This window comes from Hyperolius riggenbachi, chromosome 7 (genome assembly GCF_040937935.1).
Source record: "Hyperolius riggenbachi isolate aHypRig1 chromosome 7, aHypRig1.pri, whole genome shotgun sequence".
Lineage (NCBI taxonomy): Eukaryota > Metazoa > Chordata > Amphibia > Anura > Hyperoliidae > Hyperolius > Hyperolius riggenbachi.
This window is the reverse complement of record NC_090652.1, coordinates 180,340,335-180,367,819: the sequence shown is the minus strand read 5'-3', so window position 1 is coordinate 180,367,819 and position 27,485 is coordinate 180,340,335. Positions and strand designations below refer to the sequence as shown.

The 27,485-nt window shown below is 44.6% G+C and overlaps 1 protein-coding gene across 1 annotated transcript in view; it reads left to right on the top strand.

Annotated features, from left to right (window-relative positions):
* COL5A2 (collagen type V alpha 2 chain) overlaps nt 1–27,485 on the top strand; it is a 1,703,177-nt gene that overhangs the window by 897,313 nt on the left and 778,379 nt on the right. The window lies entirely within an intron of this gene.

Below are 27,485 nucleotides of genomic sequence, written 5' to 3'. Positions count from 1 at the left end.
GTGACCCTAGGCTATGACCTCTTCGGCCTAGGACTGCATTGAACGCGACCCACGCATTGTGCGCATTCTGGACAACACCAATTACTGGGTTTATACCCTTCTGGATCCACGGTACAAACACAATGTTCCAAAACTGCTTGAAGAAAGAGCCAGACAGGTCAAAATGGAAGAATACCAGCAGGCCCTTGTGGAGACTTTAGAGAGGAGATTGACATCCTCCCCCTCCTCTAGCCAGTTGTACGCCGACAGACTGACTTCCGCAAACCCAGGACGACCAGGAGGGCAGCAAACAACACAAGCCGCAGCTAGTGCCCAAAAGGGAATGGTATCGGCAGTGTCCTTGGAGTGGGAAAATTTTCTGACACCCATGCAGCAGCACACAGAACAGCAAGCGTGCAGATCCACCTCCAACACCGATCGCCTGGAGAAGATGGTCAAGGACTACATGTCAGATGGCGTAGCTGTGTTGAACAATCCATCTGCACCCTTCAACTATTGGGTATCGAAGCTAGACACCTGGCACAAACTGGCAATGTACGCAATAGAGGTGCTGGCTTGCCCGGCAGCCAGCGTTATGTCGGAACGCTGTTTCAGTGCTGCCGGAGGCATCGTCACAGATCGGCGGCGTATCCGCCTCTCCACAGTAAATGCAGACCGTCTGACTCAAATTAAAATGAATCAATCCTGGATTGGAAACGACTACGCAACACTCCCGGACCCCAACCAAGTAACATGAACAATGAACATCTGTGATGGGTTAGCGTTTCCGGTCCCTGTTTATTGAACCTCTCATCTGTATTACATTTATGACTGCATGGCGACAAAATGCAAATTGCTATCCGCACGCTTCTTGTCCTCATGCAAGGCCTGGGTTGTTGTGTCTCAAAGCGTGGCCTTCTCCTCCTGCGCCACCCTCCTCCTGTTCCATCACGTGTGCTGCTGCTGGGTTAGCGTTACCGGTCCCTTTTCCTGGAACCTCTTATATGTATTACATTTATGACTGCATGCCGACAAAAAGCATGTTACCTGTGCAAAGAAAACAGACATGTCCCGCATTTAAAAGACAGTTTTCCCTTTGAAACTTTAAAATCGATTTTCTCAAAAACTATAAGCTCTTTTTGCTAATTTTTTTTTCCTCTTGTACCCACTCCCAAGGTGCACATACCCTGTAAATTTGGGGTATGTAGCATGTAAGGAGGCTTTACAAAGCACAAAAGTTCGGGTCCCCATTGACTTCCATTATGTTCGGAGTTCGGGTCGAACACCCGAACATCGCGGCCATGTTCGGGCCTGTTCGGCCCGATGTTCGCCCAACACTAATGGTGAGTGACCCAGATGTCCCCTAGGAGAGTATAAGGGGATAAAATGGACTGAAATTCCTGCTTACTAAAAGCGTTGCTAAGCATAATTTTGCTTTCCAACATGCATATAGCCTGTTTCGGGCTTTCTGGTTCTCATCAGTGCGGGAACAGGCTGTATGCATGTTTGATTGATGTGGCTCTGTAAAATGTAAAATGTATACATTATCGGCTCACTATATACCAGAAGTTATGGATGTGTGCCTGACTTTCAGGGGCATAAAGAGATGATTTTCATATTTGGGGGCAGTGCCTCATGGCAAACCACACTTTAAAGCTGAATTATTGCTAATACCTTCTGTTTTAAGAAGGCAACATTTTATTACTGACCCCTTAGTTGTTCACTTGTGCACAAATCTTGAAGAATTAAATACCTACACTAAGTTCACTTTATTTGAAGGAACGAAAGTCCTGTACTTTAAATGAACTTAACACCGAGTTATTTGTTCTTCTGGCATTTTAGGCTTAACTTTTTGTCTGTGACATTTTGTGACACTTTTTGCCCAGGTTCTCCATTGTAGTCTTTTCAGTTTCTTGCTCTGGAAAGTAATGTGGATTAGGATTGCTCAAATGTCTTTGTCAATTGTGAGGGCAGTTTGGCTATTGTGAGGGCAGTTTGGCCAAAGAGGCCAATATTCAGGATTCAGATGGCAACAAACCTGAATGTCACTCAAGTCAATGGAGAAAAATGTCTGGGGTATTGTTTGGGCATCTAGTGGAAAACTGCAGCAGTTGAATGTAAAATTATAGCATGGAAAGACCACCAAACATCTGAAAAGTAGGTTTCAGTTAAAAAATAAAAATAAAAATAAAGTGTGTATGTGCGTGCATGCATCTGTGTCTTCTGTCTTCAGGTTATGAAATACTATGTGGCATCTCATTTGCATGCCATGCCATTACATGGCATGGAATAAAAGAGGCAGAATTCACAAAGGTGACACCACCATCACCTAGCAGGCAGTGATGATCGTAATCAGCTAATTGCGATTATGCAAATTTTCACAATTTCGCCTATACATAATTAAGATTTGTACATTCAATTGATTTCGTATAGTCATTCGTAATTTCGCATTAAAATTTTGAGTAATTTTCGCGTGCCGACTTTGGCAGTAAATAGCAAAGCCGCCGTACATGCTACTGACTCCAATTGCTACATATGTTAAGGAGAATAGTGGGTACAAGTCAAAAAAAATAATTTTGAAAAAAGAGCTTGTAGTTTTTGAGAAAATCAATTTTAAAAATGCAAAGAAAAAATGGTTTTTAAACTCAGAAAAATTACAATTTAAAACCATTTTTCTTTGTATTTTTAAAATGGATTTTCTCAAAAAACGGCAATCTTTTTGAAAAATTATTTTTTTAACTTGTACCCACTAGTCTCAAAGGATACCCGAGGTGACATGTGACATGATGAGATAGACATGGGTATGTACAGTGCCTAGCACACAAATAACTATGCTGTGTTCCTTTTTTTCTTTCTCTGCCTGAAAGAGTTAAATATCAGGTATGTAAGTGGCTGACTCAGTCCTGACTCAGACAGGAAGTGACTACAGTGTGACCCTTACTGATTAGAAATGCCAACTATAAAACACTTTCCTAGGAGAAAATGGCTTCTGAGAGCAGGAAAGAGATAAAAAGGTTCAATAGTTCATAGATTTTAGCTCTGGCATATTTCAATGAATGTGTCATTGAGCAAAAACAATAAAATAGTTAAAACTTAAAAAGTAGATTTAAACATAAAATAAAACTGTGGAATATCTTAAAAAGTCATTTTTAGGAGAATGAGTATAGATACAATTGTTTATTTCATTTGTTTATTTTCGCCTCGGGTGTCCTTTAAAGGGACTCCGAGCAGTGATTAAAAACAAAATCTGAACTTACCTGGGGCTTTCTCCGGCCCACCGTAGGTCGGGGGGTCCCTCTGCGTCCTTCTGGCTCCTCTCCCGGTCCCTCCGCAGAAATGGCACCCGGCGACACCGGGACCGAGTGTCGGGCTCCCTCTACCTGAAAGATGACGTTAGTCGTCATCACGCCGGCCGCCTCATGGGGCGAGCTGGCATAATGACGACTAACGTCATCTTTCAGGAAGAGGGAGCCCGACACTCGGTCCCGGTGTTGCCAGGAGCCGCCGGGTGTCATTTCTGCGGAGGGACCGGGAGAGGAGCCAGAAGGACGCAGAGGGACCTCCCGACCTACGGTGGGCTGGAGAAAGCCCTAGGTAAGTTCAGATTTTGTTTTTAATCACTGCTCAGAGTCCCTTTAACATATGTAGCAATTTTGGTGTCAATAGCATGTATGGGGGCTTTGCTATTAACGACTAAATCGGCTTAAAATTATGCGAATTTTCGCAAAAATTACACAAAAATTACGCGAAAATATGAAGTATTACTGTTATATACGAAATTAATTACGATTTTCCCTGAAATTTCACGTTATGATTATGATGCGAAATTGCGTATTTCGATGTGAAATTTTGCATATTCGAAATTTCGGCCCACCACTGCTAGCAGGAACTGTGTGTCCCTACCATTTTATATATATATATATATTCTCCATCACAGATAAAGAGACCTAGCTGCATGTGGCAGCTGATCAGCTAAATCCACCAAGCTGTAAAGCATTCTGAGATTTAAACTTGGTAATTTTGTTTTTGTGTTAGAGCATTCACATTTTCATATGGAAAGGCGATTATGTTTTCTGCTCATACCGAAAAGCAGGCAATACGTGATGTAATCAATGATGGAGACATTAAGGATAGTGTATTGAAAAACACTACATATGGATAGTCAATGACATGCAAATAATTGGTGCATGTATTTAAATTGTATGTAGCTTGGAACTAGACCAATCCTAGTTAAAAAGTTATGTAGTTAACGAATACCAGAGCCCAAATGAATATGAGAAATGGGGGGGAGCAGGGATGTATGGTGAGCTGTCATGATGCTCACGGCTCCCCCCGTTCTCCAATCTGCCCCTCCAATACTCCTAAATGCCCTCCGACACCTTCTTCCTGGTCGGCCACTTCGGGCATCACCAAACCTGCACTGGCCTGGCTGCGTGGGTCATACAGTGTGTGACCGTGGCCGGGAGCACTTTGTGCATGCGCATGATGTCACTGTAGGACATGCGCAGCCAGGCCAGCATAGGTGCAGTGATGCCTGACCTGGCCGACCTGGAGGAGGGTGCCAGAGGGCATTTCGGAGGATCGGAGGGGCAGATTAGAGAAATGGGGGAGAGGTGAGCATCAGGACAGCTCAATAAACCAAGGATAGCTGCGCTCAATGGGAAAAAGGTCAATAGAGTACTTATCACTCCAGTTGGAATGACACAGCTGCAGGCAGTGTCCTCTTGTAAAGTTAGTTTAAATGTATTCTGCTGTGCTTCATGTAAGGGATCGCCACCAATCCTGATGTTAAGTTTTCATATCCATCCAGTAAACCATGAAAAAAACAGAGAGATGCTTCATATAGGGTGTAACATACGCACACTGTGCACCTGCTGTGTCCACACACTCTGAGTAATGAAAAAGTGTTGTCACCTAGGATAGATGGGGAGGAAGTCAGCACATCATCCGCAGCAGCAGCAGGGGCTGGACGCACGCTGTGTAGCATCTCCCTAAATACTTCATAATCTCCGCCTTCTGCATGTCACGGCGGACACTCATACGTGCATTCCAGAGCTCACACCATTATCGACCAGCAGAGAGAGCATGCTATGTCCTAAACTTAAACTCTAGTTCACTTAAAGGGAACCAGAGATGAACGTTTCACACAAAATAAACATATCAGTCGATAGCTTGTAAAGCATAAATGCTCTACCTGATAATTTTGCCGCTCTGGTGTGCCTTTTTTAGTGTTTTTTATCCATTATTGCTGCAGGAAAAATCAAATATGGCCGCCGGCTCAAATCCCTTCTGCTTCCGGGTTATGAGTTGTTCTGGATGTGCTGTCTAGGCTATATGAGACTAGGCTGCTATCTAGGCTATATGAGAAAGGCTGCAGCCTTTCATCTGTGTGCTTTCATTTTGGTATGATGTGCAGCTGCCTGTAGGAAGTGTCTCTCATAGGAATGAAACTGCAGTCATCATCAGTATCTATGCTGAGAGCACACAGATCATATTGCAGGCTTGCAGCTACACGTGTCTGTTTCAGAGATTCTCTCTCAGCAGCAGCAGCCCCTCCTATATCATCACAGCTCTCAGTATGCAAAGCAGGAAATCTGAGCCAGGAGGTGGCAGGCTTGGGCTTGAAAAGACTCCACAGAAGAGTGACTCAGCTCTAATGATTCCAGGTCAAACCTAGACTGAGCCAGTCAGGGATTCTTATCACAGCTGATAATAGACTCATTAAGCAGATAAGAATGAAACTAAAAGCAGGGTGGTGTTTACTGTCATGTTCCCACTGATAAATGTAATAAAATACATGAGGGTGCTTTGTCTCTGGTTCTCTTTAAATGACACCACCATTTCACAGAAATTCTATCCCCATGCTGTGTAAATATGGAACCTGGTTCACACTGCTTTTAGTAATACATTAACCATCATGAGAGCATGTCAGGTGGAACACATGCTTGAACGTTGGTAAGTCAAATGTATATAAATAGCAGTGCCATGATGGTATAGAAACACCCAAAATCGCTGCCTGCTCATAGACTGTATATAGCGAATGTTTCACATCTAATGTGGAAATCTCCAGTGTCTGACTAGTCTGAATATACACAAGAGTAGAATAGTTTTGTTACTAAAGCAATGTTGGTGTCAAAAAACACCCTACAATTACTGTCTATCCAGTGCAGAGGCAGGGGCAGGCCACCCGGCAGGTGTCTTCCAGGTCATGCTGACGTGATTTTGTGCGGCCCTCGACCAAAGTACAGTGTTTGGAAGGCATGTACCCTCAACCCCCAAGATTCTGCAGACATAATTGACTATTTAACACAGAACACTTCATCTTCCTCAGCTTCCGCATTGAACCGTGACATATCATCCTCCTCCTGCTCTGATGCGGGCACACCACCTAAAGTGGAATGAAACCCAGCATTTCTTCTTTGCTCTAAAAAATTATTTACAGCATATTATATACAACCAGAATTGTTTTTTTTACTAGAACAGCATTCAAAGGGTTACACACAGGACTTGAAAGTTCAGTGCAGAGAAATCCGGACGCACCCGAAGTGGAGATAATGTTTGTTGTGCTTACTTAAAAGGGACCCTGAGCAGTGCCTGAAATTAAAAGATTACACTTACCTGGGGCTTCTCCCAGCTCTCCTAGCTCCTTTCCTTGTGCCTCCTCCGGCCCCCGTTACCGGCGACACCTGGTCCAGGTTTCGGGCCGGCTCTTCCTGGTTAATGATGCATGGCGTCCTCACGCAATCCGCTTCGCGTCATTACGGCGGCCGGTGTGAAAAGTCTGCGCCTGCGCAGATTTTCCGCGCATGCGCATACCTATCACGCCGGCCGCCGTGATGATGTGAAGCGGCCAGCGTGATGGCACCATGCGTCATTAACCAGGAAGAGCTGGCCCGGCACCCGGGCCTGGTGTCGCCGGTAACCGGGGCCAGTGGAGGCACAAGGAGAGGAGCCAGGAGGACGCCGGGGGACCTTGCCGCCTACGGTGAGCTGGAAGAAGCCCAAGGTAAGTGTAATCTTTTAATTTCAGGCACTGCTCGGGGTCCCTTTAATTGCATCAAATGAGGAATTTGACACATTCTCTCTGACTGTGCAGAAGCTCCTGGACACAGACAGACACTCAAAGCATTTCTGCCCTCAATACATAATGAATAAAAACAGTTATGAATAAAATGCAAAGTCAGCTCTCAAAGCAAAAAACTGTACTTTTGGGAACTTGTAATTTCTAAATGAATAATAATACTTATGCACAAATGCAAATATGATAACCATATGGCATATAAAAAGTAAGAAAACATGTTTTTATTGAATATTATGTCAGGGTTTTACACGGCTTTAACACTCAGCTGGCAGCCACCACTGCTACTACTAGCACCACAGCAGCTCCACATCAGATGTTGCAGGAGTTATTCTCACATGATTGTGGGGAATTAACTGATTCACAATCATTATTGTTACAAGATGAAGGCGCTGAGGATGTTACACCATCTCATATGTCTGAGTTAGGCGTCACTATGGATGTAAGGTGTGAGGATGACGAAGTACCTGTTGTTGGTGGCAGTATGAGAACAGAGGCGCCAGCAGGATAAAAGTGGATAAAACCTTTAAAATTTGCTTGGTGCTTGGAGAAAGTGGCGGACTTACCTCCAGAAAGCAGACACAAAAGACTGTCTGATTGCTTATATTTTATTTATTTATTGTATTTATAAAGCGCCAACATATTACGCAGCGCTGGACATTAGTTTAGGTTACAGACAATATTTAGGGGTGACATACAGCAAAATGACAATACATGAATACAAGAAAGAGTCTTTCTTGTATTCATGTATTGTCATTTTGCTGTATGTCACCCCTAAATATTGTCTGTAACCTAAACTAATGTCCAGCGCTGCGTAATATGTTGGCGCTTTATAAATACAATAAATAAATAAAATGTGTGGGTTTAGAGCACTTGTGAGGTGTAGTAGGCCAGAGTGAAAAGGTGAGTTTTGAGGGCTTTCTTGAAGATGTTGAAGGAGGGGGCTGCCCTAATGGGTGGAGGTAGGGAGTTCCATAGTGTTGGAGCAGCTCTTGAGAAGTCCTGGAGGCGTGCATGGGACTGGGTGATGCGAGGGGCGGTTAGGCGAAGTTCATTGGAAGAGCGGAGTGAGCGGCTAGGTGTGTACCTCTGAGTTAGATCGGAAATGTAGTTTGGACAGGTTTTGTGGACAGATTTGTAGGTCAGACACATTATCTTGAATCTGATTCTGGACTGGATAGGAAGCCAGTGGAGGGATTCTAGGAGGGGATCTGCCGTGGTGGAGCAATGGGAGCAGTGGATAATTCTGGCTGCCGCATTCATGATAGACTGCAGTGGGGCTGTTCGGGTCATAGGGAGACCAGTCAGCTGGGCATTGCAGTAGTCAAGGCGGGAAATTATGAGGGCATGGATGAGGAGTTTGGTGGTGGCAGAGGTCAGGAAAGGGCGAATCTTACAGATGTTACAAAGGTGGAAGTTGCAGGACTTTGTGAGGTTTTGGATGTGGGAAGTGAAGGAGAGTGCGGGGTCCAGGGTGACACCCAGACAGCGGGCTTGAGAGGTAGGGCGAATGGTAGTGTGGTTAACAGTGACATGCACATCTGGGAGGTTCGTGGATGGCCGGGGTGGGAAGATCATAAATTCTGTTTTGTCTAGATTTAGTATCAGGAACCTAGCGGACATCCAGGAGGAGATGGCTGATAGGCAGGAGGAGACCTTGTCCATGGTAGTGGTGGCTATGTCAGGGGTGTGGAGGTAGAGCTGGGTGTCATCTGCATACAGATGATAGTTAAAACCCATGGAGGAGATAACCTTGCCAGTATGCTTATAAACAACATATTTATTAAATAGTACCCCAAGGATGCAATGCGTTTCGCAGGCAATGCCCGCTTCATCAGGCAATAATGTGGGGACAAACAGAAATTCGGTAATAACAGGTGAAGCGCCTCTTTGAGGTTTTAAAGGTTTTATCCACTTTTATCCTGCTGGCGCCTCTGTTCTCTTACTGCTATATCGTGTCCACCCCTGGTGGAGGGGTGACCCACCCCCTTGTTTCCGATCTACAGAGAGCGACTTCTTAATCCTGAGTGAGGACAGGCTGAATCTCCTCACCTGCCTTTACAGTGTGAGTGGTAACATACTATACCATATTGGGCTCTCGGTTTTTCTATTTTTACCTGTTGTTGGTGCAGTTTTGGACGTGTCTGATACAAGTGAAGCTGTGGAGGATGATGATGATGATGATGATAATCCTCACATGGATGTCACGTGGGTTCCCAATAGACAAGATGAACAGGGAGACAGTTCAGAGGGGGAGTCAGAGAGGAGGAGACAAGTTGCTGTAAGAAGCAGGGGGAGCTCATCGCAAACAGCTCGTGGCAGTGTCCGGCGGCATGTATCACCACCTAGGGACAGCCAGCCAACACGTCCTTTAACGTCAGCTACTGCCACCACCACAATGCCGTCAACCCACAGCTCACCAGTGTGCAATTAATTTTTATGTCTCTGCCTCAGATTACAGCAATGCCATCTGTACTATCTGCCACCAAAAATTGAGTCGTGGAAAAAGCAACACCCACTTAGGTACATCAGCCTAACGAAGGCACTTGATCAACAAGCACAAACACCAATGGGCTGATCTCATGAGGAAAAGCAGCACGCAAACGCAAAGCCACCCTCTGCCTCCTCTTCCTCCTCCAGGTGCAGCATCTTCAGGCGCTTTATTGTCTGCTGCCCTTGCACCTTCACAGCCACCCACCTCCACTCCGCCTCTCACTTTGAGCAGCTCCTGCTCCTCTGCCCACAGCAGCGAGGTGCCCATTAAGAAAATCTTTGAGCGGAAGAAGCCAATGTCTGCCAGTCACCTCCTTGCCCGGCGTCTGACAGCTGTCTTGGCGGAAGTGTTAGCCCGCTAGCTGTTACCATACAAGCTGGTGGACTCTGCATCCTTCCGAAAAATTGTGGCGATTGGGACACCACAATGGAAAATATCAGGCCGCAATTATTTCTCAAAAAAGGCGATACCCAAACTGTAAGGTGATGGTGAAAGGTGTCATCTCTGGCACAAAGCGTTGGGTCAAGGGTCCATCTGACCATGGATGTCTGGTCTGCAAATCACAGTAAGGGCAGGTACATTACTTATACGGCACATTTGGTGAACCTGGTAACTGCTGGCATGCATGGAGTACCTGGCTGTGCAGCGGATTTAGTGGTGACACCTCCACGGCTTGCAGGCAGGCCTGCTGCCACCTCCTCTCCTTCTCCTACTACTCCTCCTGCTACATCCTCTTCACTGTTATCCTCCTCGGCTGAATGCTACTCTACTGCTGTGTTCTCCTTTCAAACTGCAAACCCCCAGTTCCCCAGAGCCTATTCGGCATGCCAGGTACAACGGTGTCAAGCCATCTTGGACATGTCTTGCCTCAAATCTGAGAGTCACAACGGAGTAGCACTCCTGGCCGCTCTGAAGAAAAAGGTGGTTCAGTGGCTGACCCAGCACCAACTGGAGATCGGCAACGTGGTTTGTGACAATGGCAGCAATATCATTTTGGCTTTGAGTTTGGGCAGGTTGACACATATACCCTGCATGGCACATGTGCTGAATCTTATTTTGCAAAGATTTGTGTGTAAGTTCCCAGGCTTACAGGAGGTCCTGAGGCAGTCTAGGAAGGTGTGTGGGCATTTCAGGTGTTCCTACACAGCCATGGTGCGCTTGTCCGATATTCAGCGCAGAAAGAACTTGCCAGTGAAGCGTTTGATTTGCGATAGCCCGACTCGTTGGAATTCAACTCTCCTCATGTTTGACCGCCTGCTACAACTGGGGAAAGCTGTCAACGAGTATCTGTACAACTACAGAGAAAGGTCAGGCTCTGAGGAGCTGGGGATTTTTCATGCGTAATGCCTGCAGGCTCATGCGTCCGTTTGAGGAGGTGACAAACCTGGTGGGTCGCAGTGAAGGTGCCATCAGCGACCTGATCCCATACGCTTTCTTCCTTGAGCGTGCAGTGCGTAGAGTGGTGGATCAATCTGTAGAGGAGCATGAACAGGGAGAGGAGGAAGAGTTGTTTGAACCATCACCAGAACCAGATTTGTCATCAACACCTGCGGCATCACAGAGGAGGGGGGAGGAGGAGGAGTCGTCTGGGGAAGAGGAGTCAGAGGAGGAAGGTGGCTTTGAGGAGGAGGCAGAAGAAAGACCGCAGAAGGCATCGCAGCCAGGGGGCTTCTGTTGCTCACCTTTCCCGTGGTATTGTTCGTGGCTGGGGGGGGGAGGAGGAGAGCTTACCTGATATCACTGAGGAAGAGTAAGAGGAGAAGACTAGTAGGTCGGCATCCAACTTTGTGCAGATGAGGTCTTTCATGCTGTCCAGCCTGTTGAGGGACCCCCGTATAAAACCTCAAGGGGAATGACCTGTACTGGGTGGCAAGGATACTAGACCCTCGGTATAAGCACAAAGTGGCAGAGGTGTTACCACATTGAGAGAAGGCGCAAAGGATGCAGTACTTGCAGAACAAGCAGGCAAGCATGCTTTTACAGTGCGTTTTAAGGGTGATGTCACAGCACAATGTTAAAACAGGTGCCAGTAATCCTCTTCCTCCTCCTCCCATGTCCACGCAGGCAAGGACAGAACGCTCTAGCGATCAGAAGGTGATGTCGGACATGCAGACTTTCTTTAGTCCAACGTCTCACCTCAGCCTTTTGGGATCAACCCTCCAACAATGCCTCGACCGACTACCTGGCCTTAAGTGTGGATATAGACACTCTGAGCAGCGATGAATCCCTGGACAATTGGGTGTGCAGGCTTGGCCTGTGGCCAGAGCTGTCACAATTTGCCATCGAACTTCTGGCTTGCCCCGCCTCAAGCGTCCTGTCAGAAAGGACCTTCAGTGCAGCAGGAGGCATTGTCACTGAGAAGAAAAGTGACCTAAGTCAAAAAAGTGTTCAGCACCTCACCTTAATTAAAATGAATGAGGCATGGATCCCGGAGGGCGACTGCCTGCCCAACAACTGTCAGTCCCCACACAGCATTTCTGCCTGCATGGCACTGCTGCCTGCCCAAAGACTAAGTCAGTCCCCACACAGCATCTCTGCCTGCAGGCTGCTTGACTGCCTTCTCCATCACCACCAACAGGGTCCAAGACTCCAGGTGGATTCCTGAATTTAAGAATAATTTTTCTGCTGCATGTACATGCCTAATTTTTCTGGCTGCACTGCGGCTGCAACAACAAAACAAAAGGCATGTGCATGTGTCAATTCCCCTTCGTGATCGCTACCTTGCTGTGGTGAAGGGGCTTGCGTATCACAATGAAGCAATGACCTATATGAGTGTTTTGTGGGGCACACCCAACATTGCTTCATTGTGGACAGACCAAATTCGATCAGCTGGACAGTCACTGTTGTCCTTGTCCTGTCATTGAGCTCCCTCAGCCCGACCATATGGGCTGGAAAACCGCCATCGCCTGCTCTCTCGCCATCGTGCACACCAGCACGGCCATCACTACACACACAGCTGTTTGCAGTGCGTTACACAGTGAGTTTCGTCTGTTAGTGTGAAGCAATACACTACTTACACTACCAGATCCATGTATACACACGCAAGATGTTTTCAAGTACTTTATGCCTCCAGTTTAGGAATGCAATGTGATTTCTGCCCTTTAGGGATTATAACCCTGCTCTGCGTCAAATCCGTAATTTTCCCAGGGACTATGGTGTGTATCCCACTCTGCCATGCCCCCCTCCAGGTGTTAGACCCCTTGAAACATCTTTTCCATCACTTTTGTGGCCAGAAACGGTGTTTGTAGTTTTTAAAGTTTGCCTGCCCATTGAAGTCTATTGGGGTTTGCCGCGTCCTTAGTCCGCGAACCCAAAATCTGAGGTTCGCACCATCTCTAGCTGCCACCAGCTGGATTTCAAAGGCTAAGATCATGACAGAGAGATGGTACAGGATTATAGAGACAGGAATGCCTGGAGAAGGTATATAATTGGTGAAGCTTTGAAAAGTGAGATTCTTCTCTCCTCAACTGATACTACTCTCCATGAAGGAATTCTATACAGGGGGCCTTGTCACAAACATCAGTTCCGGTCGCTCCTCACCCTGCACATACATTTTTCAACATTCAGAACCACACTTTACGAGCCAGCTGAGAGCAGGCTAACTGACAACTGGGGCGCACACATACAGGTCCTTCTCAAAAAATTAGCATATTGTGATAAAGTTCATTATTTTCTGTAATGTACTGATAAACATTAGACTTTCATATATTTTAGATTCATTACACACAACTGAAGTAGTTCAAGCCTTTTATTGTTTTAATATTGATGATTTTGGCATACAGCTCATGAAAACACAAAATTCCTATCTCAAAAAATTAGCATATCATGAAAAGGTTCTCTAAACTAGCTATTAACCTAATCATCTGAATCAACTAATTAACTCTAAACACCTGCAAAAGATTCCTGAGGCTTTTAAAAACTCCCAGCCTGGTTCATTACTCAAAACCGCAATCATGGGTAAGACTGCCGACCTGACTGCTGTCCATCAGGCCATCATTGACACCCTCAAGCAAGAGGGTAAGACACAGAAAGAAATTTCTGAACGAATAGGCTGTTCCCAGAGTGCTGTATCAAGGCACCTCAGTGGGAAGTCTGTGGGAAGGAAAAAAGTGTGGCAGAAAACGCTGCACAACAAGAAGAGGTGACCTTACCCTGAGGAAGATTGTGGAGAAGGACCGATTCCAGACCTTGGGGGACCTGCGGAAGCAGTGGACTGAGTCTGGAGTAGAAACATCCAGAGCCACCGTGTACAGGCATGTGCAGGAAATGGGCTACAGGTGCCGCATTACCCAAGCCACTTTTGAACCAGAAACAGCGGCAGAAGCGCCTGACCTGGGCTACAGAGAAGCAGCACTGGACTGTTGCTCAGTGGTCCAAAGTACTTTTTTCGGATGAAAGCAACTTTTGCATGTCATTCGGAAATCAAGGTGCCAGAGTCTGGAGGAAGACTGGGGAGAGGGAAATGCCAAAATGCTTGAAGTCCAGTGTCAAGTACCCACAGTCAGTGATGGTCTGGGGTGCCATGTCAGCTGCTGGTGTTGGTCCACTGTGTTTTATCAAGGGCAGGGTCAATGCAGCTAGCTATCAGGAGATTGTGGAGCACTTCATGCTTCCATCTGCTGAAAAGCTTTATGGAGATGATTTCATTTTTCAGCACGACCTGGCACCTGCTCACAGTGCCAAAACCACTGGTAAATGGTTTACTGACCATGGTATTACTGTGCTCAATTGGCCTGCCAACTCTCCTGACCTGAACCCCATAGAGAATCTGTGGGATGTTGTGAAGAGAAAGTTGAGAGATGCAAGACCCAACACTCTGAATGAGCTTAAGGCCGCTATCGAAGCATCCTGGGCCTCCATAACACCTAAGCAGTGCCACAGGCTGATTGCCTCCATGCCATGCCGCATTAAAGCAGTCATTTCTGCAAAAGGATTCCCGACCAAGTATTGAGTGCATAACTGAACATAATTATTTGAAGGTTGACTTTTTTTGTTTTAAAAACACTTTTCTTTTATTGGTCGGATGAAATATGCTAATTTTTTGAGATAGGAATTTTGGGTTTTCATGAGCTGTATGCCAAAATCATCAGTATTAAAACAATAAAAGGCTTGAACTATTTCAGTTGTGTGTAATGAATCTAAAATATATGAAAGTCTAATGTTTATCAGTACATTACAGAAAATAATGAACTTTATCCCAATATGTGTTTACATTGTTGCCAGGCAACCACACAGACCCCAGTGCAGGGAGTAGTTTGTGCAAAGAGTCATAAGCTGCTGGAAGAATGAGCCAGAATCAATCCCATCTACACCATATGATTCTTTGTCAGATTCGATTCAATATGATTCGATTCATTGATTCAATTTGATTCAATCTGACATGTCCGATTCATGATTCGATTCAATTTGAATCGATTTGAGTCTAATCATGAATCGGACATGTCAGATTGAATCAAATCAAATCAATTAATCAAATCATATTGGATCCAATCTGACAAAGAATCTTATGGTTTAGATGGGACTGATTCTGGCTCATTCTCCCAGCAGCTTTATGACTCTTTGCACAAATGACTCCCTGCACCAGGGTCTGTGTGGTTGCCTGGCAACAATGTAAACACATATTGAGGAGCTCAGCAGAGCTCAGCTGTTATAGCTATAACGGCGATTGCTGGTAGAAGTGGGTTATACCACTGAAAACTACGTAGGCAGCAGTTATGGTTGTGAAATGAAAGTAAAAAAAAAAACACCCTTAACCACTTCGCATCCAGACCTTGTTTTCCCCTTATTGACCAGAGCAGTTTTGACGCTTTTGCGGTGTCCCTGTTTAATCACCAATAACTTCATCTGTACTCGTGCCACATAAATGATCTATATATCTTTTTTTCAAGACAAACTAAGCTTTCATTGGGGGGTATTTGGTCCCAAGTAAAATGTTCCTCTCTATGCATGTTAATGGGAAAAAGGGGGGGGAAATAAAAAAAATTCACTATTTCTCAATTTTGACCAATTTCTGTTTAAAAATAAAAAGTGCGATTGACATAAAAACTGTGCCACCAGTTAAAGTCGCCCCAGTATAGATATCCAGATGTGTCCCTAGTATCGCCCCACCCCCCCAGTATAGCCAGATGTGTCCCCAATATTAGCCCCCCCAGCATAGCCAGATGTGTCCCGTGTTTGCCACCCCCAGAAGAGATTAACAGATGCACCCCCTGGAATAGTGCCCCTCTTTATAGCCAGATGTGTCCCCCGATCAGGATTACCCCCATTATGGCCAGATGTACCCCCAGGATTAGCGCTGCCCCCCATTATAGCCAAACATGCCCCCAGTATTAAGTTATGGGCCCCCCCCCAGGTGCCCAGATGTGCAAAATTTGTAACCCCCCCCCCCTCCCCTTGGTTCCTCAGATGCCCCCCAGTAAACATGTCTACCCCTTTGCATATTTCCTCCCCTCCCCCCAAGAAACTATAGCCAGATGTCCCCCCCCCCCCATCAGGCAGCCCCCTCCGTGCACATAGAGTTAATAAAAATGCACAAGCAAGCAGCGACACTCACCTACCTCGGTCCTGCGACGAGCCTGAAGTCTGATCCTCCGATCCCCGCTCTTCAAGTCAGCCGCATATTGCCGGTAACCCGGGTCCCGGCTTGATGACGTCATCAAGCCGGGACCCGGGTTTCCGGCAATATGCGGCTGACTGCAGAGCGGGGATCGGAGGATCAGACTTCAGGCTCGTCGTAGGACCGAGGTAGGTGAGTGTCGCTGCTTGCTTGTGCATTTTTATTAACTCTATGTGCGCCGAGGGGGACAGGTGAAGGATCGCTGCAGTTCACTACTGCAGCGATCATTCATGGGAGGAGGGTATACTAATTGGCCAAAAGGGAACATGTTCCCTTCCACCAATTAGTATTGCAGCTGACAGTGCCGGAGGGTGCACTCTAAAGAGCACCCGACCGTGCACAGCAGGGCTGCAGCCAGGTCAGTATATCTACGTGGCTGTGGCTTGGAGGGTGCCACAGCTGACGTAGATATACTGTAGTGGAGGGGAAAGTGGTTAACAGATGGATTAGCCTCCCAGTCCGTCATCCGTCACTATTTACATTACATGTTGTATTTATGAAACCATTCATTTTTTAAAAAAACTTTTTACACTATTTTAGAAGGAGGTTTAATAGTTTGTGCATAAACCACTTTTTATTTTTTTCCTCATTCGCGAAAGAACCCCTTTAACCATTTAATGACAAGCATACGTATTAAAACGTCATGCTTTAGCCTGTTAACGGCAACATGACGTTTTAATACGTCGCGCGTTCCCGCCGCCGCTCCGCACGTGTGCGCGCCGCTACCGCCACCGTTACTGTCGGGCTTCCGTGCTTAGTCATTGGGGAAGAGGACCGAGCAGTCCTCTACCCAATCGCAGTGCCTGGAGTGAATGGACGTAACCGCGAACAGCGGCTACTTCCATTCACAAAAACAGGAAATTGTTAGTTTTAATAAAGTGTAAAAAAAAAAAAAAAAAAAAAAGCGATTACTTCCTATAACGGAGAGTGATCACTAGCGCCATCTTGTGGCCAAAAAGTATATTACACATACATGCACAATATGAACATACACAATATTAATACATTAATAAATTACACTTCCAAACCCCCCCCTCCCCCCCAAAAAAAAACACTTGTAAAAAAAAAATCTGCTTCAAATAAATAAATAAATAGTTGCCTTAGGGACTCAGCTTTTTTTAATCTAGGGGCTTGTAATTATGGCCAGAACAAAAAAAAAAAAAAAAAACAGAAAAATAACACCTATATTTCAAAATAATATATTGTCGCCATACATTGTGATAGGGACATAATGTAAATTGTTTAATAATCAGGACAGCTGGGCAAATAAAATGTTTGTTTTATCCACTGGAGAATGTTTAATTTTAAAACTATAATGGCTGAAAACGGAGAAATAATGATTTTTTTCCATTATTTTTGGATTCTTCCCATTAAAACGCATTTAGAATTAAAAAATTCTTAGCAAAATGTACTACCCACAGAAAGCCTAATTGGTGGCGAAAAAAACGAGGTATAGATCAGTTTCTTGTGAGAAGTAGTAATAAAGTTATTAAGGAATAAAAGGGAGGAGCACTGACAGGTGAAAATTGCTCTGGTCCGTTAGGGTAAAAACCCTTGGGGGTGAACTGGTTAAACAATGATGCTGGCAAGCTTCCCTGCTCGCAACACAGTTTTTTTGGCAGTTGGATAGAACTGCCATTCACTGAGGCCTGGAACCCACTGCAAAACGCAATCGCTAATCGCAAGCGCTAGCATTTTGTATGAGCAGTTTGTAAGCGGGTTAATGAGCGTTTTAGGGAGCAATTTTAGCAAGTGTATCAATTTGCCACTGGTTGTGTAGCGATTAGCGTTTTAAAGTCTAATTGGTCCTTTCAATTAATTTTAATTTTGTTAGTGTACAGTAACTTGAAAACGCTAGCAAAATCGCTCCGTGCAGGTTTTGCTGAGCGATTACGCCAGCGATGATATACTGTACATTGAAGCGCTAACGCTCCCAAAATGCTGCATGTCCTGCGCTTGCGATTTTCTGAATCGCAATCGCTCCAGTTGAAGTTGCCCCATCCATTAACAGTAGCTGAGCGTTTTTACAAAACGCTACTGTCACAAGACCCCTAGTGGTCAGAACGCAAATTGCTTTTCAATCGGTTTCAGCACACAGACCATGCAAACTGTGGTCGCAATCGGTGCACGGAAATCGACTGAATTTGGGCAGCAGCCCGACCAGAAGGGAGCCTGTGGGTTACGGTAATTACAACTTACACACTATTTCAGGGTATAACTGCCACCACTTCTGCTTTCCTGGGCCAGAAGCACCCACTGACTAGCTATTTCTAGACCTGTAATTAAAACAGTTAAACACTCTATTCTGTCTAGCTAACAACAATACAATAGTAGCGTCTCTCCAGAAGTCTGGGTTCAGTTTCTGTGTATAGCTGAATAATAGGGTAGCTGAATAAACAAAGGACGTTTGAACGTCGTTTATTAATGCAATATAAATAATTAATATATACAGACAATCATTAAAATCAACAATTATTGAGACATTAATAGCGCAGTATGAAAAGAAAAGGATAAAATACTTAGGTTCATGGAAAGATGTCCTTTTGTAGGAAAACTTGTAAAGTTCAGTTTCAGTTTCAGCAAAGTCTTTGGTTTCAGCTCAGTTCAAAGTCCAAACAAAATGGCCACCACTTGTTCCTCAAAGTGGTAGCAGCTCTCATGAAGGTGGAAAATGGAGGAATAAGGGAGGAGTCCCTCGCAGACACTTTTGAACAATTTACATCTTTGGGTGGAGTCTCAAGTACAGCCCAGGGGTTGGACAGGGGCGGTTAGCTCCCTGGATGGGTTCCCCATGCCCACCAAATATGACATTTGTCATATCTCGGCTTACGCTTTCCGCACACACATGACCATCACATATTCATATACCTCAGAATATGCCAGTTCATATGATGCCAAACTTGATTAGGGTAGAGGATTCAGTTCCTGAGAAGTTTAATAACTGGGTTGTGGGGGCCCCGGGCCCCTCTCAACTGGTATCAAGAGATTCAGCAGGACCCTACGGATCCAATGATACCGCTCTCATAACTACCCTATTTACGGTATTCTGTAAATAGGCAAAAAATTATATATCTGCATCTGCCCTTAGCGGTGCCAGTCAGTCTGTGGGAAGCAGGTTTTGAATGGGCCTCCTGCTGTGAGTAGCTTCCTGGCTCTCCCTGTATGGTCCCTGGCTCACCAAATGGTGGGCAATTGACATCTGCCTGAGGTAATTAAAAAGTAAACATTCCCTTGGACACAAGCATGGCCCAAGCTAATTAACAAATCAAAAGACATCCTGCAACTAAGTACTGCTATCTCTCTGCTGAGAAAAGAGAGAGCCCAGATTGACTGCAGATGCTCCTACACAACCAATCTAGATTCTATCGATCTTAATCGTAATCGATGCAGAGAATCGATTGCGATTGCATGTTCTGCACGGGTGGTTCAAGGATGCGGCTGCGGCCACACAACCGTCCGTCACAGCTACCATTTTCAAACGCTCCAAAAATGCTCAGAAAATCGCCCTTGTGGGTTCAAGCCCTCAGTGTTTTTGAAAATAAATAAATCCCTGAGAATCCCCTATGAAGAGATGGACTAGTCCAAAACCTGTTGCTTCTGTCAGATTTCTACAACCTACTGTAAGTGACAGCACAATAGTAGAAAAATAACTTCTGGCTCATTTTACTCTTGAAAAAATGTACTTTTTATTTGTATACGTTTGCACATATTTTAAATTTTACAATTTTTCGCCATAGTGCCCCTTTAACAAACTGTTTCCTTAGTCTGATTATACCTCTCAGACACTGCAGCTGTCCTGGGTAGATTTTGGGGTTTCATTTAAATACAGTGGTTGTAGCCCCAATCTCCATTAACCACTGTCTAAGGATTTAATACTGTGGATACTCAAATAGGAGAAGCCTAAAATGAATTGATATCACTTATTTAAAAAAGTTTCTCTCTGCCCAGTCTTTAATGGTTCATGTGATATTACAGTTGGATAGCCCCCAGGCTGGCAAGAGTAATCTCTGCTTTTAAGTACTTTAGAACTCTTAAGGAGAGGTCTCTAGCCCCAGGATAGGAGGAGACCAATCAATACTGATTGATCCATTTCAGTATTGAGATACAATTCCTAAATATTTGTGTAATTTCCACTGAGTTACATTTGCAAGTTTTATATTGCTAAAATCCTTATCCACTCATATTATCTTTCATGTTTTGAAAGTCTACAGCAGAGCCAGATCATCCACAAGGGAAGCAACTGCCTAGGGCAGCAGTTCCCAACGTGTGTGTTTAGAAACAGTCATATATCGCGGCAGTTTCAGGAATGTGTTGCCGCTCTGCCCCCCTCCGCTCTCAGTATTGCCCTGTAGCCGCACCTTTTTACCCCCTCCATCCACTCCGCCCTCCGGCCAAGTCCTCCGCCCTCCCCACTGCACAGCCTTTCAGAAGACATGTACAGTGATTTGTGTGGGAGTGATGGAGGTGGAGAAAAGGGGCCACACAAAGAGCTTTGTCTCCCCATGAATGCGACTGAGCATGTGTTAAGCAACCACACACGCCGCCATTCCCTGAGCCACACGCCGCAAGCTTAAAAGGTGAGACTGTGCTCAGGGGCTGGTAAAACGGCCACTTAAGGACCCGTTTGCAGTATCGACCCCACCACCCTTCCTTCCCCCGACAGCAGCGTACCACTCTCTACCTCCCTCCATTCCCCACAGCAGCATGAGGGCCTGTTTCCACTTTTTTTTTTTTTTACTTACTGTGCTGTATCAGCCACTGATTAGCAGCCATTACTGTGCCAGCCAGGAGCAGTAACAGCCACTGATTAGCAGCTATTACCAGGGCCGGATTTGTGGGAAGGCCACCAAGGCATTGGCATAGGCGCCTGAGAGCAAGGGCGCATTTGTGCAGCTAGCAGCCCAATAAGCTAGCCGCCCGTCGGGACTCAGACGTGGTCCCCAGCCTTCTGTGCAGATCAGGCTGAGCAGTGACTCGCCTCTTTAGCCTCGGGCTCCGCTCCAGCGGTGAAGCTTCTCATCTCCTCCTTTAGCTGCTGTTCGAATGGCCTCCTCTCTCCAGACGGCATCTCTCTCACATCATGTGACTCGCAGGTAACGGCCTGACGCATCACATGAGAGAGAGCATGGCACGGCTGCCAAGAGCCCATAAGCACATCGGCTAATGGAGGAGATGAGAAAGGGAAGCTTCAGCGCTGGAGTCCGAGGCTGGAGGGGTGAATTACTGCAACAGCCTGATCTGCACAGAAGGCTGGGGACCGAGTCTGAAAGAAGCAGGCAAATCTAGAGGACATCTGGTGGGGTCTGATGATCTTGATAACCCTCTGGTGAGCCTGACTGTCTCTTCACTTTTTTGTTGTTCCTGCTCGGTGATGCACGGTCCATTCACCGCTACGCAGCTAAGTTGCACTCACTTCACTCCCATCCATGCTGTGTATTGACTGCAGACTAAAGAGCAGGACACTTTCTTTGCTGGATGGAATGTCACTTTCTGATCACTCCTTTAGTACTCTGTCTCCCATTAACCCCTTGTTCTTTTTTCCTTTCATCCATGCATTCTTCTATTGCTATTTGCACTGTAAACTTTCTTCTGTTTGCATCAGCTTTGATGTTTACATTATGCACGGGGCAGGGAAAAAAGGGCGCACAGCTCTAGTGGACTAAAAGGGCGCCGCCATAGACTGCAATACAAAATATCGGCTATTGGGCGCCCGACAGGAAAAAAGGGCGCCCGAGAAATAGCGGTTACAAGGAACGTTTTATCAAAAGTTTTCGTTTATACAAAAAGGGTTATAACAAACATCGTTTACAAGATCGTTTTGACTGTGTGATATACTTATTTTTTCATTTTAAAATCTCGCTTATAGGAGCTATAACTTATTTTTCCGGTTTTAAATTTCGCTTACAGGAGAGTTACAAGTAAATGTTCGTTTACAGTACTATTAACAGATTAAGGTTTATAAGAAATATCGTTTACAAGTTCGTTTTCATGTTGTGTTATACTTTTTTTTTCCGTTTTTTAAATTTCGTTTATAGGAGCGCTTACAGGACTGTAACAAGTAAATGTTCGTTTACACTACTTTTAACATTCAAAAGTCGTTTACATACGTATAATGCTTAAATACCAATGTATAAATACCGTTTTGAACCTTATACCAATGTATAAATACCGTTTTGAACCTTATACCAATGTATAAATACCGTTTTGAACCTTATTGTATTAGAAATACATCATACTTGGTATTAACTTTGTTTTTTACACTTATAATGCGTTGATTATAGTTAGTGTAAAATCGTTTTTAATATTACTATTATTTTAAGATTTTTTTTTAATGCTTATGTGATATATAATTTTATGTATTTGCAATATTAATATTGTATACGTCATTTTAAGACTATTTACTGTATTACAAATATACAAATTATTGGTTAGCGTTAGGCACTACCAGGGGGGTCTAGGGGTTAGGAATAGGTATAGGGAGGGTTATGTATAGTGCAGTGCAATATACAGCACTATGGGGTGATTAGGGTTAGGCGCCATCAGGGGGGGTCTTAGGTTTAGGCACCACCAGGGGGGTGGTTAGTTTTAGGCACCACCAAGGGGGTCTTAGGTTTAGGCACCACCAGGTGGGTCTTAGGTTTAGGCACCACCAGGGGGGTTAGTTTTGGGCACCACCAGGGGGGTCTTAGGTTTAGGCACCACAGGGGGTTGGTTAGGGTTAGGCACCACCAGGGGAGTCTATGGGTTAGGGATAGGTACAGGGAGGGCTGTGTATGAGAGTAAGGTTAGATATAGTTACAGCACAATATGTGTAATATATACAATTTATTACATTATGTGTATTAATACAAAGGGGGGGTCTAGGTGTTAGGGATAGGGAGAAGCAGAGATCTGTGTGAGCTTACAGTTAGGTATAATTGCTGTGAAATACCTTTAACCACTTCACCACTGAGGGGGTTTACCCCCTGACCACCAGAGCAATTTTCACCTTTCAGCGCTCCTTCCATTCATTCGTCTATAACTTTATTATTACTTATCACAATTAAACGATCTATATCTTGTTTTTTCCACCACCAATTAGGCTTTCTTTAGGTGGGACATTATGCCAAGAATTATTTTATTCTAAATGTGTTTTAATGGGAAAATAGGAAAAATGTGGGAAAAAAATTAAATATTTTTCAGTTTTCGGCCATTATAGTTTTTAAATAATGCATGCTACTGTAATTAAAACCCATGAAATGTATTTGCCCTTTTGTCCCGGTTATAAAACCATTTAAATTATGTCCCTATCACAATGTTTGGCGCCAATATTTTATTTGGCAATAAAGGTGCATTTTTTTCAGTTTTGCGTCCATCCCTAATTACAAGCCCATAGTTTATAAAGTAACAGTGTTGTGCCCTCCTGACATAAATATTTAAAAAGTTCAGTCCCTAAGGTAACTATTTATGTATTTTTTTTTATTGTACATTTTTTTATTTTATTTTTATTACAAAAAAAAAAAAATTGGGAGTGTGGGAGGTAATGAGTTAATTTTTTGTGTAAAAGTAATTTATTTGTATGTGAAAAATGTGTAGGGTGTAGTTTTACTATTTGGCCACAAGATGGCCACAGTAACTTTTTGTTTTAATGCGACCTCCAAGCGTCCTTCCGGAAGCTTGGAGGAAGTACTTGGAGGCTGGTTAAGATCACAATGATCGCGCTGCCCATCGGAGAGCAGCGGATCATTGCGAGGCTTAGATCAACGAACGGGAATGGATTTTCCCGTTCATTGATCTCCGGGCGAGCGGGCGGCGGCGTGTTTACTAGCGGCGGGCGGCGTGTTTACGAGCGGGAGCGCGGGCAGCGGCGGGAGTGCGCAAAGTACGGATTTCTCCGTCCCTGGGGGTTAAAGGATGGAAAAAGGGGCGGAGAAATCCGTACGGGCGGGGGTAAAGTGGTTAAAATCTACTTTTCTATTACTATGCTTAATAGCAGTGTAAATATCGTTTTTATTAAAGACGCTATTTGAAGTTTTAGTACACTATCCGTTTGTTGTTATACACGCCATTTCACGTTTCATTCAACAATACGTTTATGTTATACACGCGATTTGACGTTTTACTACAGAATACGGTTGTTGTTATAGACAGTATTTTGCCGTTTAATTTACGTTCATTACAGCGATACAGCACTATATTTTCGTTTACAACGCAACTAAGGGAAACATTGTTTTACATTATAACTTATAAATTCGGCTACATCCCGCGCCCTTTTTTCCATGCGCCCTTTTTCAATATACACTTATGCACTTTATTATTATGTGAGTCTGCCATACATGGACAGTTCTGATTGGATCATGGATTTGGGTTTTTAGTACCATTATTTACATTATTTTTCTGATGATTGTGGCTGAGTATCAGTTCCCCATAACTGGTCTGATTTATTTATTTTTTTATGTTTAAGTGATTTTTGATGTTTGTAAGTTGCACCCAATGTAGACTCTCCACATATTCATGGTGTGGGCATTGCTTTTGTTTCTGGATGCAACTTACGTGTTAATGCAGCTTCCATTCAATCAACTACAAGATTGACTGCAGCAGTGCCAAACATCTTTAGTCTACTAAAGATATTGTTTGAAATCCGATGTTATATTGTACTGAGTGCATGCTGCACATGCACACCGTGAATGTTTGACCGAACTGGTCGCAAATGACATTGTAGCACTGACTTTGCTCCTTCTTTGCAGTGTATTATGCACATTACATTTTTACACCTTATCTCCTTAGCTTGCATGCAGGGGTGTAACAATAGACCCTGCAAGGGATGCCTCCGCAGGGGGGCCCAGAAGCCACAGGGGGGGGGAAGTTTGAGAGAGCTAAGGGCACCGAGAGAAGAAAACGTATTCTGCTCTCGCACCATTGTTATAGTGACTGCATGTGTCCACCACACAGATAAGGACTCATACACACTCTGGAATTTGTACACTGTCCCTGCTCCCTAGGGTTCATAAAAAACATCTGTCTCTCACTGCTGCAAAGATCTGATGACTGCATGTACAACCTAACAAAGAACGACTCACATTTTGAAAAAAAGTTGTAGACTTTCCCTTTTTCACTCTGAAAGGATTCCTAGATTCTTATCACACAGGCTAATGACCTTATGGCCTCTAATTACTTTTACAACACAGCAGAGTGGAGATTGATGTCTTATTGTTGCTGCTTCATTGAGAGCTTGTTGTCTCATAAGAGTATCAATCAGTGACATTCTGAATGTTTTGCCAAAGTTTCAGTGAATACTATATGTTATGTTCAGCATGTCGTTGTTCCTCCATATAGCATGTGCTCTCATGTAGTAAAATAATACGGCTGTGTGTGTATCTGTGTGTGTATGTATGTACTGGGAGCAGAGCTGCAACGAGGGACTTGTCAGCTGCAAGGGGCTGGAGGAAGCCCCGGGTAAGTAGATCTGGGGTAGCATAGATTGCCTGACATTTCCTTTAAGTCTAAGTGTTTTTATCTGCATGGGGAAAACACATTGGTCCTCAGTTTTTCTGTGCAGAAAGCGAGGGGGTGGGGGGCCCCATCCAAAGTTTCGCAGGGGGCCCCATCCAAAGTTTCACGAGGGGGGGGGGCCCATCCAAAGTTTTGCAGGGGGGCCCAGTGATGTCTAGTTACGCCCCTGCTTGCATGAACACTAGAATATATTATTGTTTGTTGTGTATTGAACTTGTAAATGAAAAGAGAGCGATCAGGGCATTTCCAGGCTGCGTTTACCTGTTTTTTGTTGAAATCATGTAATGGCAGTCTTGCACTTTGTTTACAGTGGGGGAATGGAATCTGAGAAAGTGTTCATGCACAGAGGCTCCATTGGTCAGAAGGGCACCTGGTGATAGTGGGCCTGGGGCGGCAAAAAGCACAAATCCGGCCCTGGCTATTACTTTGCCAGCCAGGAGCAGTAACAGCCACTGATTAGCTGCCATTACTATGTCAGCCAGGAGCAGTAACAGCCACTGATTAGCAGCCATTACTGTGCCAGACAGGAACAGAAACCACTGACTAGCAGCCACCTCTGTCATCAGTAGCAGTAAATATGCAGGGTCCTTTAGCATCTGTAAAAAAAAAAAAAAAAAAAAGCAGCCTTGTTCGAGTTGTAGTGTAGTCTCTGAACTTCAGGCCCTCATCGCTGTCAGATTTATTTTTCTGAACCATTTTCTAGAGATTTTATTGTCCTTCTGATTCTCTTTATCAAAATTCCTGAAAGGTTTTAGGTTTCATTTTATGTGTATTCAGGATAATGCCTCGGCCAGACTTCTATCGGTTTAATTTGTGGTTCTTTCTGCAAAAGAGAAATTTGCCTTCTTAAAGCAGAAGGTATTTGTGATTATTTGGGTTGAAGTGAGTATATGAGGTGTCCCAAATTGCATTAATGCTGAATATGCAAATCATCCCTTTGAAGTTTCTGAACCACTGGAATGCAATGATGCTTGTTAATTGTACAAGACTTGTATTGCGTTCTGGAGGTGTATTTAGCTTTCAGAAACATGATTTGCATATTCAGCATTGATGCATTTTGGAATACCTCATATACTCGCTCCAACATGAATAATCGCAAATACCTTCTGCTTTAAGAAGGCACGTTTCTCTTTTACATAGCATTTTAGTAAGAGGGCTTTTTAGTCCTTTTTAGCCCCTTACACACTCCTAGGAGTTCTGGCCTGGTTCACCATGATCTTGCTGGGCAATCTGTAACTATGGTTCTCTTTGAAGACGCGTCAAGTGGAGAGTCTGTGGCTATATTGGAGTTGCCTGTTAGGACTACACTACCCTCCACAAACAGATCTAAGTCCTTTAAGGAGTTTTTTAAGGGTAAAAAAAAAAGTTTCACTTACCTTGGGGTTCTACCGGCCCCTTGTAGAAGTCCTGTATCCACGCATGTACTCAAGGATCCTCTGTTCCCCTGCAGCTGCTTGCTGCTTTGCAGCTGTTTGCCAACTTCTGAGCACTGCGTCTGCACGTCGTGCCCGTCCTCACTCCCCCTCACATTGCTGGAAGCGTCCTGCACAGGTGCAGTATGAGAAAACGCCTGCACAGGACGCTCCTGGCCATGTGAGTTGGTGCAAGGAGGCCCCGCCAAATTGTAAGTCGGCATAACTGAAAGTGAGCCACGCCGGAGTACTGGCGCGGGCACAGGACTTCTGCAGGGGGCGGTAGAAGCCCCGGGTAAGTGAAACTTTCTTTTTTTTAAACCCCTGAAGAACCCCTATAAGAAAATAAGCAATAAAGGTTATCTGCTCAGGGTTAAGCAAGCACATTTATCCTTAAAGTTAAATTTGTGGGAG